Raw genomic sequence first — 13,724 nt, forward strand, 5'->3', positions numbered from 1 at the left:
GTCCTTAACAAGAAGTTGCTGTGGCACGATCCTGGAAAAGCAGTATCTATGCACATAATAGTCAACAGATTCTCTTTCATAGAATTATCCTTTTGTAACTTGAAATATCCTAACTTTTGCTGAGTGACAATGTGCTTTTCCTTGAGATAATAACCTCTTTGAGGCTGGTTACCAGAAGGGACAATTCAGTGGCTTTGTATTTTCCACTAAAATAATTAAATTTTTGACATTGACTTCTATTTCAAAAGCAATATGCCCAAATTATTCAAATACCATTTCCAAGGCATAATAATTTTTTTGATGAAATTTCTGTCAAAAATATCTTAACTGGTCAAAACGTAAATGCAATCCAGAAAGTAAAACTCACAAAATCCAAACGAAGTGTATTCTTGAAGTAGAGAAAAGAAGCTATAACAGTTTCCCACCAAAAACAAAACAAAACCTTCTTTGAAAAAAACTTTAGGTTGAAGACCACCAAAACATGGGTCTGGCAAATCAGCAACTGGAATGAATTCCCAAGTTTGGAAATTACTCTCGAGAATTTTGCTGTGCCATTTTTAGAAGGTTCCATTTTGAAAGACAGTGTCTAAAGTATATCAATCTCCATTGTTTTACTGGAATTTAGAGTTAAAGGCAGTTTGATGAAAACAAATGCAATGATCTGCCATAGTAATCTTTTTTTTTAATTTTTTATTGTTATGTTAATCACCATATATTACATCATTAGTTTTTGATGTAGTGTTCCATGTTTCATTGTTTGTGCATAACACCCAGTGCTCCAGATCTGCCATAGTAATCTTAATGATCAGCAACTACTACAACTCTTTCCTTGAAGCAAAAGGGAAGCCATTTTAGTTTGTAATACAGATCTTATGAATATCTTTTGGGCAGAATTGGACAGTGCAAGGTCAAAACATGATAACCAGGCATGTGCTTCTAAGCAGCCTAGCTTAGAAAGATGACCAGTGTTGTTAGAGCCTTTTATATCTAATTTAGACAATATTAGAGAAAATAGCCCTGCGTGGTCTTGGGCAATTCACTGAGGCTGTTCTCTCGTGTGTAAAATGTGAATAAAAATACTTACCTCACTGAGTGGTTGTGAGAAATAAGTTAGATAATGTTTACAAAGCCCTTAACAAAGCACCCCACACATAGAAATGACTTCAATAAATGGCTAACTGTATTATCTGTAAGTGTAATCAGATTTGACTGATCCTGCCCCACAGAGACTGTTCTCTGAGAATAGTTTTTGAGCAGATGACTGCTCTAAATCAAGAAGGGAAGTCGAGAGAGCAGACCCAGGATATTGCTGGGAAGGTGGAAGATCTGATCTGAGTAACTTAGTAGTGGCAACAATCCTTAGCCAGGAGCAAGAAAAAGATGGAAAGGAAAAATCATAACGAGTATTTTCAGAACCTGTAACTACCTTTTGCTGAGGGATGTCAGACATACTCTGGATTTTAATCAGAGATTTTAGGGAATTCTTAAGGCTGAAAGAGGACTTAGAGAGATCATTTCTCTAATTTTATTTTACAGAGGAGGACACTGAAGGCTGGACACATGAGAAATTTTAAAACTACATGATCGGTTAGTGAAAACACTGGGACCCAGAACTGCTGACTTCTACTCCAGTGTTTTTTCCACAACTTAACACCCTCTGTCACATAAAAGTGAGTAAGACTTCAGAAGAGATTTCAGAAACATCCAAAGGAATATTTGCTATTAGGAAGGGACCAGGAACAGAAGCAGAGGATTGCATAGATCGGAATAGTTCATGTAGACCCTGGTTCATTTCTTTGGTTTTTCTCATATGTTAATGGAAAGAAAGAACAAAGCAAAAATATTTCCAAAGAGCGCTCACAGTAATAAGGGACTTACAGGAGAAAATGTATACTTGGTGTATATGATGAACTTGCAGGGATAACTTTTTAATAATCTCAGTGAGAATGATGTGCATACATTTATGTAACTTTCAGAAAGAATTCAATACACAAAACAATTTAGGGTTATTATCAGAAACACCCCCAAAAATACTAAATAAGGAATTTGGTATAATTTAAAAATATGAATATAAGCAATTTTATAGAAAAGGAGCTAAAAAAATCTTAGATTCTCTTATTATTTCAAATTAACTTCCAATATTGTCAGCTTACAAAGTGCATTTGTTAGGTTATGTGTTTACACGCTATTTAGTATTATTTAATACTTTTCATATCCTGTTACATTAAAATCCACTGGACTATCTGAACTCTGAATAGATCATTTTACCATTTTATAAATCATGCATTCGTCATTTAGAAAATATTGGTTCATTTTGTATGCAGATTTTCCAAATGTTGGCACATTTCATGATATAAGAAAGTATATCCATTAATAGCACTGCTGATATCATCAGAAAAGTCTTTAAGGACTAGCTCGTGGTGGTGGATGAATTGTAATATTCACCTGAAAGTTTGAAATGTGTCATTGACAAGTACTGTCAGTTGTTTTCCTTAAAGTGATTGGGTGGGGGGCTCATTTACTTCACTTAAAGAAAATGTCAAATACCCAAGTCATGATAAGCGTAGTTTGTCTATCAGTCATACTTTCAAGTAAAATGGTGTTTCATGAAAAAACCAGCTACTTTAGTTCACAATGCAAACAGTGGCAGACAACCTCTGTTGTATGTAGCACAGAATGTAGCACTTTATGCACACTTCCCATTTCGTCACACAGAATATGAAGAAGATGTGATCTCAGAGGTTGAGTTATCATAAAAATAATTTCTATGTTGAAGACATGCATAAGCTAAAATTGGCATTTTTTAAAGTGAGTGCATAGCAGTGAAGAATGCAGTGACTATCCGTGTAGTTTGCTCTGTGCCGAGGCACCGCGGTTTTATTGACCATTTCTTTCACACCATCATGGCATTTGTCAACCCAGCAAAAAAGGCAAATGTCATCTTTGTATTCATACCAAAAGATTTTTGAACTTTTAGATCTCCCCCAGGAGGGTGTCCGGGACACCCTGAGGTCTGCGGACCACACTCTGAGGAACCCTGCACTACACTGTATTAATGATGACAGCATGGATCTCATTGCTACTATTTATGTATTTGATTCAGGCATCCTTCTAATTCCTTAAGATGTACTTCTTGTTTCTTATTAATCAATTTGGTCAACAAATATTTTTTTTTAAAGATTTTATTTATTTATTTGAGAGAGAGAGAGAATGAGAGATAGAAAGCACGAGAGGGAAGAGGGTCAGAGGGAGAAGCAGACTCCCTGCTGAGCAGGAAGCCCGATGTGGGACTCGATCCCGGGACTCCAGGATCATGACCCGAGCCGAAGGCAGCTGCCTAACCAACTGAGCCACCCAGGCGCCCTGGTCAACAAATATTTTATGTATGCTCGTTACAGGGAGAACCCAGGAAATGGCCTCTGCTCATAAATAGCATAGAACCTTCTAGAAGAGACAAAATTTTAAATAGGACATCAGAAATTGGATAAATCTGAAAATTTTAAAGGTGTTATGGAGTAGTTTAAACTTAAAAACTTGAAAATGAAGTAGATATAAAAAGGTAATTAGAAATGCTTTCAACAAGGAGAAGTGGGAAATTAAGTGAAACAGTACAGCTGAAGAAAAAGACTGATGTTTTTATTGCTAGCTATCTAGTGCATTCAATGGATATTTGATGTGAGAAAAATTTATAAAGTAGAGTTGCTTAGACTCTGGAAATGAGAACAAATAATAAAGATTTATGATTAAGTGAGGAACTGTAGGTGTATCTTTCTTTCAAGACCAAAATTTGAATGTTTTATTAGCTTTAAGTGCCCTCATAATTGTAGTAAGTGCTGCAGTGGAATAGAATGTAGTCAAAAGTGAGTGAAATAATGTGTGTAAGACACTGTGGTTTCTTCGTTTTAAAAAGAACACCATCCAGGGCGCCTGAGTGGCTTAGCCGGTGAAGCGTCTGCCTTCGGCTCAGGTCATGATCCCGGGGTCCTGGGGTCGAGCCCCACATCGGGCTCCCTGCTCAGTGGGGAGCCTGCTTCTCCTTCTCCCTCTGCTGCTCCACCTGTTTGTGCTCTCTCTCTCTCTGTCAAATAAATAAAATCTTTTTAAAGTTTTTTTAAAAAGAGAGAATCTCATGAGCAGAGGCATTGGCTTGGAAAACTTATTCATTTTTCCAATACATATTTACTGATTTTCCACTTTAGGTACCCTTCTAGATACTGAGGCTATTGGTGGGGGACAAGATAAGAGAGTAGTTGGAAGTTGGAAGAAAGGGAAATGGGGTGAGAAGAAAGGGTTGAAATGACCACAGTATTACAGAAATGAAATTGGCAGGACTTTGTAACTGACCAGACATGGGCAGGGAGGATGGGTGAGGGATTTTGCACCCAAGGGACGAGGGAAGCAGCAGTGTCGTTAACATAAGGAGAACAGAGGAAGAAAATTGGACAGGAAGATAATAATTTCCATTGTAGACATAATGTATGTGGGGTTTAAAGGGGCAACTAGAGCACCTGGGTGGCTCAGTCAGTTAAGCGTCTGCCTTCTGCTCAGGTCATGATCCTGAAGTCCCAGGACGGTGTCCCACACTGGGACTTCTCCCTCTGCCCCTCACCCCACTCTCGTGCTCTCTCTCTCTCTCTCTCTCAAATAAACAAATAAATAAATAATTAAAGGGGCAACTAGGTGCAAGCCGGGAGAAATGAGGGACTGAAATTTGAGAGTGCCACAGGATAAAAGATTGGAACAGAGATTTTGGAGTCATGTTCACAGAAATAAGAGATTGTGAAGCAGGGGGGAAATGATTATGATGGAGGTGTGCGAGTGTCTCTGTGTGGATGTGGATGTAATGACAACTGACAAGAGAAGAGGGTCCAGCAGAGATCTTTGGAGAACCCCTGTGTTTCGGAGTCCAGAGAGATCATATGTGTCCATATATAAATACAATACCTTGTAGAGAGGGAAGTGCCTTCAGAGAAATGCAGATGGTCTTACAGCACTTTGCAAGAGAGGCAGTGCTTCTAGCTGAGGAGTTCAGGAAAGGTTTCATTGAGGATGAACATTTAAACTGGGTCATATGGTATGTGGGATTTCAATTTGGAGGGCCTGGGGACTGGGAGAGAAGAAGTGGGTATTCAATTTAGAGGGAACAGCATGAGCACATAACATGGAGATGAAAGGGCAAGGCACTTGTGGGAATAGAAGTTTAAGATGCTAGAGTAAAAGCTTTGCTGATATGAATAACTCCAAAGACTCCAGTGTTAACGTGAGTTGTGTCCTCCTCACTCCATTTCTGGTCACTTGATTTCAAGAATGATTGGTATGTTTTTTCATTGATAACTTTTTTTTAAAGATCTACTTATTTGAGAGAGAGTGGCGGGGGAGGGGCAGGGAAGAGGAAGAGAGAGACTCTCAGGCAGACTCCCAGCTGAGCACAGAGTCAGAGGCCATGGGGCTCGGGGCTCAATCCCAGGACCCTGAGATCATGACCTGAAATCAAGAGTCGGACACTTCACCAACTGAGCCACTCAGGCACCTCTCTTCATTGTTAACTTTTACTCATGCATGTGTAAACATTTTTATTTCTACTTCATTGTGAATTTCCATCATCACTGCATTTATTATAAATCTAACAGTCTTTGTGACTTCACTTAAACATGATGCAGTAAGGGAGGGAAAGTTGTCTGAGGATTATTTGGCAAATGAAATTCTCCACAGATTAAGAAAAACATTTCTCCCAGTTCTTTCATGTGACTAAACTTTGACTAAAGTAAAAGGAACTTGTTTCTTGTGGCTTTGTTCCAGAGTTTTTTTAGACATTTGATTGTTTTTTGTTGTTGGTTTGGGGGGCTTTTTTTTTTTTTTTTGCAAAGCACTCCTTGGGTTTAAATGTTGTATTAATATTTGTGTTTGCTTTACAACTTTTTTGTTTCCTTGTCTTCCCATGTGTGTACTATGGTGTTACTTGTGGTGCTGACTTGCAGACTGTGCGGTTTGTCACAGTTGCCAGTGATACATTGCACTGATAGTATTTTGCCTGCTGTGCTTGGATAGATTGCTCAAACCAGGAAACATATACAAGAGCTCAGTTGTCAAGGCATGTTGTTGCCAACAAAGTCTTGAGGCACTAGTCACAACATTCATGTCACCTACAATTGGCCCGATCTGAATTTAAAAATCGACCTATGGAAAGTATTGTTTTTAAGGATTTTATTTATTTATTTGACAGAGAAAGACACAGAGAGAGAGAGGGAACACAAGCAGGGGGAGTGGGGAGGGAGAAGCAGGCTTCCCGTGGAGCAGGGAGCCCGATGGGGGACTCGATCCCAGGACCCCGGGATCATGACCCAAGCCCAGGGCAGATGCTTAACGACTGAGCCACCCGGGTGCCCCGACCTATGGAAAGTATTAAGGAAAATCACGATACGTGTGCAAACTTCAACTCAGAGAATGACTCATTCTTAGTCAACTGTGAGAAGATTTGAAATGAAAAGAGAAAGCAGGTGTCATAGAATACTTAACAAGTTTTTTCAAGGCTTTCCAGAAAAACAGTGGAGGAAAAAAATACAGACTAGGAACTCTAATGAGATATATCACAGGTTCTAGTATGTGTAGTGAAGGGAGGCCACAGCCATGCTCTATCAAACCCCATTTCTGAAACTAGAACCACTCTGAACATGTAAGGGGTTGAGCCTTCAGAACAAAAGTGGTGACTTGCCCCCATAAGGAATTTGTTCTAGAGCTCAGAAACTGGTTGGCTAAGGCAATGAACCATCATAGCACATGCTTTGTTCCTTTCTATTGTGGTAGAATATGCCTAACATACAATTTATCATTTTAACCATTTTTAAGTGTACAATTCAGTGGCATTAAGTATAATCACAATGTTGTGCAACCACCACCACTATTTCTACCACATTTTCATCATATCAAACAGGAAGTCTGTACTCATTAAATAATAACTCCCCATTCCTCCCTTCCCCTGGTCCCTAATAGCCACTACTTTATTTTCTGTCTCTATGAATTTTACTATGCAAGATATCTCATATAAATGGAATCATAAGAGCGTTTGTCCTTTTATGTCTGGTTTATTTTGCTTGACATAGTGTCTTCAAGATTCATCCACATCATAGTGTGTATCAGAATTTCATTCCTTTTTAAAGAGGAATAATTTACCATTGTGGATTCACGCCACAGTTTGCATATTCATTCATCCATCGGTGGACATTTAGGTTGTTTGCACTTTTTAGCTGTTGTGAATAATGCTGCTACAAAGATTGGTGTACAAGCATCTGTCTGAGTTCCTGCTCTCAGTTATTTTGAGTATATACCTTGGAGTGAAACTGCTGGATCCTATAGTAATTCTACGTTTCATTTTTTGAGGAAGCACCCAACTGTTTTCCACAGTGGCTGCACCATTTACATTTCCACCAACAGTGCATGACGGCTCCAACCACTCCACATCCTCACCAACACTTGTTTTCCATTTGTTTGATACTAGCCGTCCTAATGGGTGTGCGGTGGTATCCCCCTGTAGTTCTGATTTGCATTACCTTAATCACTAATGATGTTGAACATCTTTTGATGTGCCTTTTGGCCACTTGCATATCTTATTTGGTAATGTCTATTTAAGTCTTTTTATTTTATTTTATTTATTTATTTAACAGAGAGAGACACAGTGAGAGAGGAAAGGCAAGCAGGGGGAGTGGGGGAGGGAGAAGCAGGCTTCCTGCTGAGCAGGAAGCCCGATGCGGGGCTTGATCCCAGGACCCTGGGATCATAACCTAAGCCGAAGGCAGATGCTTAACAACTGAGCCACCCAGATGCCCTTAAGTCTTTTACCCATTTTTGAACAGAGCTGTTTGTCCTGGGAAAAATTTTTCAGGCTTTAACTTTGGATATCTAATCACTGCATTTTCTAAAGTTAATGACCGCTATTACTAATTGGTTCACTTATTACCAAATGAACAAACTACATTTTATTTTTTTTAAAGATTTTATTTATTTATTTGACAGAGAGATAGAGAGAGCACAAGCAGGGGGAGTGGAAGAAGGAGAGGGAGAAGCAAGCTCCCTGCTGAGCAAGGAGCCCAACATGGGCCTCGATGCCAAGACCCCAGGATCATGACCTGAGTTGAAGGCAGACGGTTAACCAACTGAGCCATCCAGGCGCCCCAAATTTCACTTTAAATTTCACTAAATTTTGGATACCAACTCCTTCCACTCTAAGAATTGTGAACTTTTACTAATTCTTAGACAATTTTGAGATTCCTATATACTATAAGTAGAAGAATTATTTTAGTTGCATTTAAAGAATTGATTTGATACTGCTAATATATATAACTTATTTTGCTATACCTTGTAAAATTTTAATTATATTATATAAGTTGTTTACCTAAAAAAATTAATCCTGAGATCCTTCAGAAGTAATTTCATTTTTATTCCTTAACTTTAGAGTTATTGTAAATTTTTGAGCTGTGAATAAGATGTTCAAATGGATATTAACTGGTTTATTCAGAAACCCCTTACTAGTTTCTAATTTAAAGGGATTCAGGAGATGTGGAAGAATCCCGTGAACCCATGATTTTGAATCTGAAAAGGAAATGACATTTATAGGCTTAGATGATTATCTGTACATTTGTTCTGTATAAATTTGCATGATGCCACCTCCAATGATACTCTAAGGCACCACCATCTACCGTTCAGGCTATTTGAAAGCTTTTACTGATTTCTTTCCTCCATTCTTCACCTAGAAAACATTGTTGACAGAGAAACTGGAGAGATCTTTAAAACATTTAAATCAGATAATATCATTTCTCCGATTAAACAAAAGAAGCAACACAACAAAACAAAAACATTCCAGTGGCTTCCCCATCACACTTAGAATAAAATCCAAATCCTTAATGAGGCCCACAGGGTCCTACATTGATCTGGTCTCATCTCCTTTCCCTGTTTCTCGGTTGATTAATTGCCTCTACATTGACCATATTCACGCACTGAGTATTTGTACTGGTTCCCTCTATCAGCCCTTGCCTAGCTTCCTTCCTTCCTCATTCAGGTCTCTGCTCACATGTCATCTTCTCAAAGAGGCCTTCCCAGACCTCTGTATCCCACTTTCTAATACATTTCCCCGTTTTATTTTTCTTCATAGCTCCTAACACTAGCTTATGTTGTATTGTTACATTATGTTACCTTATGTTATGTATCTGTTTTTTGCTATTCTCCTCCATTAGATTTTTCACTTCATTTAGTCAGGGACCTTTCTCTGCCTTATTTTATTTCCAGTGCCTACAAGAGTGCTAAACAGGTAGTAGTCACTCAACAAATATTTAGTGAATAAACAAATGAATGAAAAGACTGGAGTTGAAAAATCTTTAAAGGTATCATAATTTTGGTAAAATCCCTACATATTCATTTCCTAGGGCTGCTATACAAATTCCACAAACTGGGTGGCTAATGGTAAATTTCACATTATGCTGTTTAAAGTCAGTGGTTTAAAACAAAAGAAATGTGGGGTGCCTGGTGGCTCAGTCAGTTAAGTGTCTGCCTTCGGCTCAGGTCATGATCCTGGGGTCCCGGGATTGAGCCCCATGTTGGTCTCCCTGCTCAGTGGGGAGCCTGCTTCTCCCCTGCCTGTCTCTCCCCTGCTTGTGCTTGCTCTCTTCCTCTGTGTGTGTGTGTCAAATAAATAAATAAAATCTTTAAAACAAGAAAAATGTATCCTCTCACAGTTCTGGAGTCCAGAAGTCTAATATCAAGGTGTCTGTAGGGTCGGTTCCTTCTGAGTGCTCTGGGGGACCATCTGTTCTATGTCTCTTAGTTTCTGCTGACAGCCGACAATCCCTGGTGTTCCTTGGCTTGTAGATGCATCAATCCAATCACTGCCTCCATCTTCACGGGGCATTCTCCTTGTGCCTCTGCCTTCACATGGCTTTTTATTTTTTTTAAGATTTTATTTATTTATTTGACAGAGAGATAGAGAGAGAGCACGAGTAGGCAGAGTGGCAGGCAGAAGGAGAGGGAGAAGCAGGCTCTCCGCTGAGCGGGGAGCCGGATATGGGGACTCGATCCCAAGACCCCAGGATCATGACCTGAGCCGAAGGCAGCCGCTTAACCGACTGAGCCACCCAGGCACCCCGACATGGCTGTCTTCTTATAAGGACACCAGTCAAGGCGCCCGGCTAGCTCAGTCGGTAGAGCATGAGACTCTTATAAGGACACCAGTCATAATGGATTGGGTGCTCATCCTAGTTCAGGATGACCTCATCTTAATTTAACTAATTATACCCGCAGTGACTTTATTTCCAAGTAAATTCACATTCTGAGGTACTGGAAGTTATGATCTCAACATCATATTTTTTTTTTTTTTTGGTTGCAGGGGAGCAGACACAATTCAACCTGTAACAACCTATAACCAACTGCTTTGAGATCTTAATATCTCATTACTTGAACTATTTTTTAAAGATCTTATTTATTTATTTGAGAGAGAGAGAGCGCAGGAACAGAGGGGAGGGGCAGAGGGAGAAGCAGACTCCCCACTGAGCAGGACCCTGGGATCATGACCTTAGCAGAAGGCAGACCTTAACCGACTGAGCCACCCAGGCGCCCCTCATTACTTGAACTATTTTGAAGAAGGTATTGGGCCCCAAGGCAACGCACTGGAATCAAAAGCATAGGAAATGTAAATAATGCAGTTGTTTTCTTTATATCTGTTATTACTTCATATAACAATGATATTTAACAAGTTCAGAGATACTTGTTAGTTGGAAAAAAATGTTTAGTAATCAATTTTTAGGTACATTATAAAAAAGTTTGCTTTTCTGAGTAATGTTCATTCTGTTCAACATTTTACACTGTTACTATGTGAAGTAAAAAGGAAAGGGACTCTTGTTCTTTGTAACTATTCTTCAGAGATAGCAGGAAAGAACAGTATTTTTAAAAACAGAAAGTAAACCTCAGACAGGTATACACTTAAATATTTATAACCAGAGACCAAAATTGGTGTTTCACATTTGCCAGTCCTCCCACATCCCTTAATTGAACAGATGGGTTTTATACTGTGCAACCCCACAAAAACAGCTAAACTTGATTAGTTGCTGTCGTTGCTGTTGTTTTTTTCCAAACCTCAAGTGTGGAATGAATTTAGAAGAATTGGACCCTCTGAAACATCTCCTGCTCCAATTCGGATACACAGAAATTGAGTGAAATGATTGCATTAGCTTCCTTGGGCTGCTGTAACAAATTACTATAAACTGGGTGGCTTGAAAGAACAGAAGCTTATTCTTTCACAGTTCTGGAAGCTAGAGGCTCAAAATCAAGGTGTTGGCAATGCCATGCTCCCTCTGAAGGTTGTGGGAGAGAATTTGTTTTGTGCTCTCTTCTAGCTCCTGGTGGTTGCTGGCAGGCCTTGGGGTTTTTGACTTGTAGAATATCACTCCAATCTTGGTCTCTGCCTTCGCATGACTTTCTTTCCTGTGTGTATGTGTACCTGCAAATCTCCCTCTTCTTATAAGGACACCAGTTGTAGGGGATAGGGCCCACTCTAATATCATGTGGCTTTATCTTAACTTGATTACACTGCAAAGACCCTATTTTCAAAAAAGTCATAGGTCCCAGGCATTAAGACTTAACCTATCTTTTGGGTTCAATTCACTCCACTAAAATGATTTTAATTTTCTAAATGAGAAACCTAACACATATACATAAATTTTAGAATGCAGTAGTCCTACCATGTTATAATAAACCTAGCAGCTTCTTGTTCATCTCAATACTCTACCAATTCCTGGTCTACTGACACAAGGATGTTCACTGTTTTTAGCTGTTTCTTAAAATATTTCACTCCATGTTATTAACTCACATCTCATTTTTTGCTATTACCTATTGATCTTTTACTATGGAAGATGAAAACTTAGTTTTCTAATACCACCCAAAGAAACACACACTTTTCATCTTCTTCCACTTCTCAGTGTGGTTAGTTATAGCACTCTATTTTTGTTAAATCAATATTCAGGGCTTATATTATTGTGCCTACGTGACTATTATTTATAGAAGGGCCGTAAAATGTACAATGATTAAATGTATTTTCTTTTACAACTCTTTTATTCTTGGTGATAGTAATTAAGTCTCTTTTTCCCCCCTTAGTATTCTATGTAGTAATAATAAATGTTCAGCCTCTTCAGGTTATCTGTTAGTTCCACTTCCCTCACAGAGACCCCATAATCCTGTTCCCATATGGCCTGGTTTCTCTCTAAGTATTCTCTATGGCTGAGACCTTAGGATTATCATTCTGGGCCTTTCTTTCCTTCTCTCCCGTGTTGAAGCTCCTGTTGGCTGGATCACAATATTTCCCTTTCTGGGTTTCCTCCCTCTTCTTGATAGGCCACTTCCTATAATAATCACTTCCTGAGAAAAGGTATGATAGGAGTGAAGCACTTGAGTTCCTCAATATCTGAAAAATATCTCTATTTTACTATTAAACTAAATTGATAGTATGGCCTGGTATACAGGTTCCTAGATGGGAAATCAAATTCCGTCACAATTCTGAAGGTTTTATATAATTTTCTCCTAGCTCCTAATTTATTGCTAAGATGGCCTTTACCATTCTGATCCATGGTCCTTTGTATGTGAGGTGTTTTTATTTTTACTCCCTAGAAGGTTTTACATTCTTTTTTTTTTTTTTTTGGCCCCATTACTGAAATTTCACAATATGTCTTGTAGGTCTTTTCTCTATTTGTTATTCCAGGTACAAATTTGACTGTTTCCATCTGGAAATGTGTGCCCTTCAGTGCTGCTGAATTTTCTTGAACTATTTCTTCACTACAGTTTTCTCAATTCTTTCCTTCCGAAACCATCCTTATTTGGATATTAGACCCCCTGGACTGGGACTCCAATTCTACTATCTTTTCTCATATTATCTGTATCTTTAATTTTTTATTTTACTTTTGAGAGAGTATCTTCAACTATTTTCTAACCCATCCAATACATATTTAATTTTTGATATCACAGTTTTTAATTTTAAAGAACTATCTCATTTTTTCTTTTTATATCATCATGCTCTTATATAATATAACTTTTCATCTCTCTAAGGATATTATTGGTCTTTTGGAGTGGGGGTTCTCTGTATTTTTCTGTTTCCCCTTGTTTGTTTGCTTTTCTATTTGTTTCTATTGTCTCTCATGCAGTGGGATTTATTCAAATTCTGGTAATGCTTGATTGTTCTGTCATATTTAAGAATGAGATATTGATAATGCTATTTTTAAACTCCATGTACATCAGGGGCGCCTGGGTGGCTCAGTTGGTTAAGCGACTGCCTTCGGCTCAGGTCATGATCCTAGAGTCCCGGGATCGAGTCCCACATCGGGCTTCCTGCTCAGCAGGGAGTCTGCTTCTCCCTCTGACCCTCTTCCCTCTCGCGCTTTCTATCTCTCATTCTCTCTCTCAAACAAATAAATAAAATCTTTAAAAAAAATTTAAAAAAAAATAAACTCCATGTACATCAGTAAGACTTACCTTAGAATTATATGTGGACCCATTTCTTTGGTTGGAGGACTCTAAGCTGATAGCTCCTATAAAACTTTTGCCTTGGGTGGGTCCACTTTTCTAAAAGAGGAATATTCTAGCCTCTTGCCTCCAGGATAAAAACCTGGCTGTCAACAAGTAGACAGATTCTCATTTATCCTGCCACTTTTCATATGATACTCTAATCCCACCCTCACCTCTGTCAGGTTAAC

At 38.7% G+C, this 13,724-nt stretch overlaps 1 protein-coding gene across 2 annotated transcripts in view; it reads left to right on the top strand.

Moving 5' to 3' along the window:
* The window catches only part of PDE7A (phosphodiesterase 7A), a 207,983-nt gene that overhangs the window by 57,876 nt on the left and 136,383 nt on the right, over positions 1-13,724 (top strand). For both annotated transcript variants that reach the window (XM_088022822.1, XM_088022823.1), the window contains exon 2: positions 1,537-1,670. The gene's annotated coding sequence lies outside the window, so the exon portion shown is untranslated. The remainder of the gene's footprint in view (positions 1-1,536; positions 1,671-13,724) is intronic.

The sequence above is a fragment of the Eumetopias jubatus genome, unplaced genomic scaffold (genome assembly GCF_037043125.1).
Source record: "Eumetopias jubatus isolate StellerSeaLion01/CBP00866 unplaced genomic scaffold, mEumJub1_p1.0 scaffold_4, whole genome shotgun sequence".
NCBI lineage: Eukaryota > Metazoa > Chordata > Mammalia > Carnivora > Otariidae > Eumetopias > Eumetopias jubatus.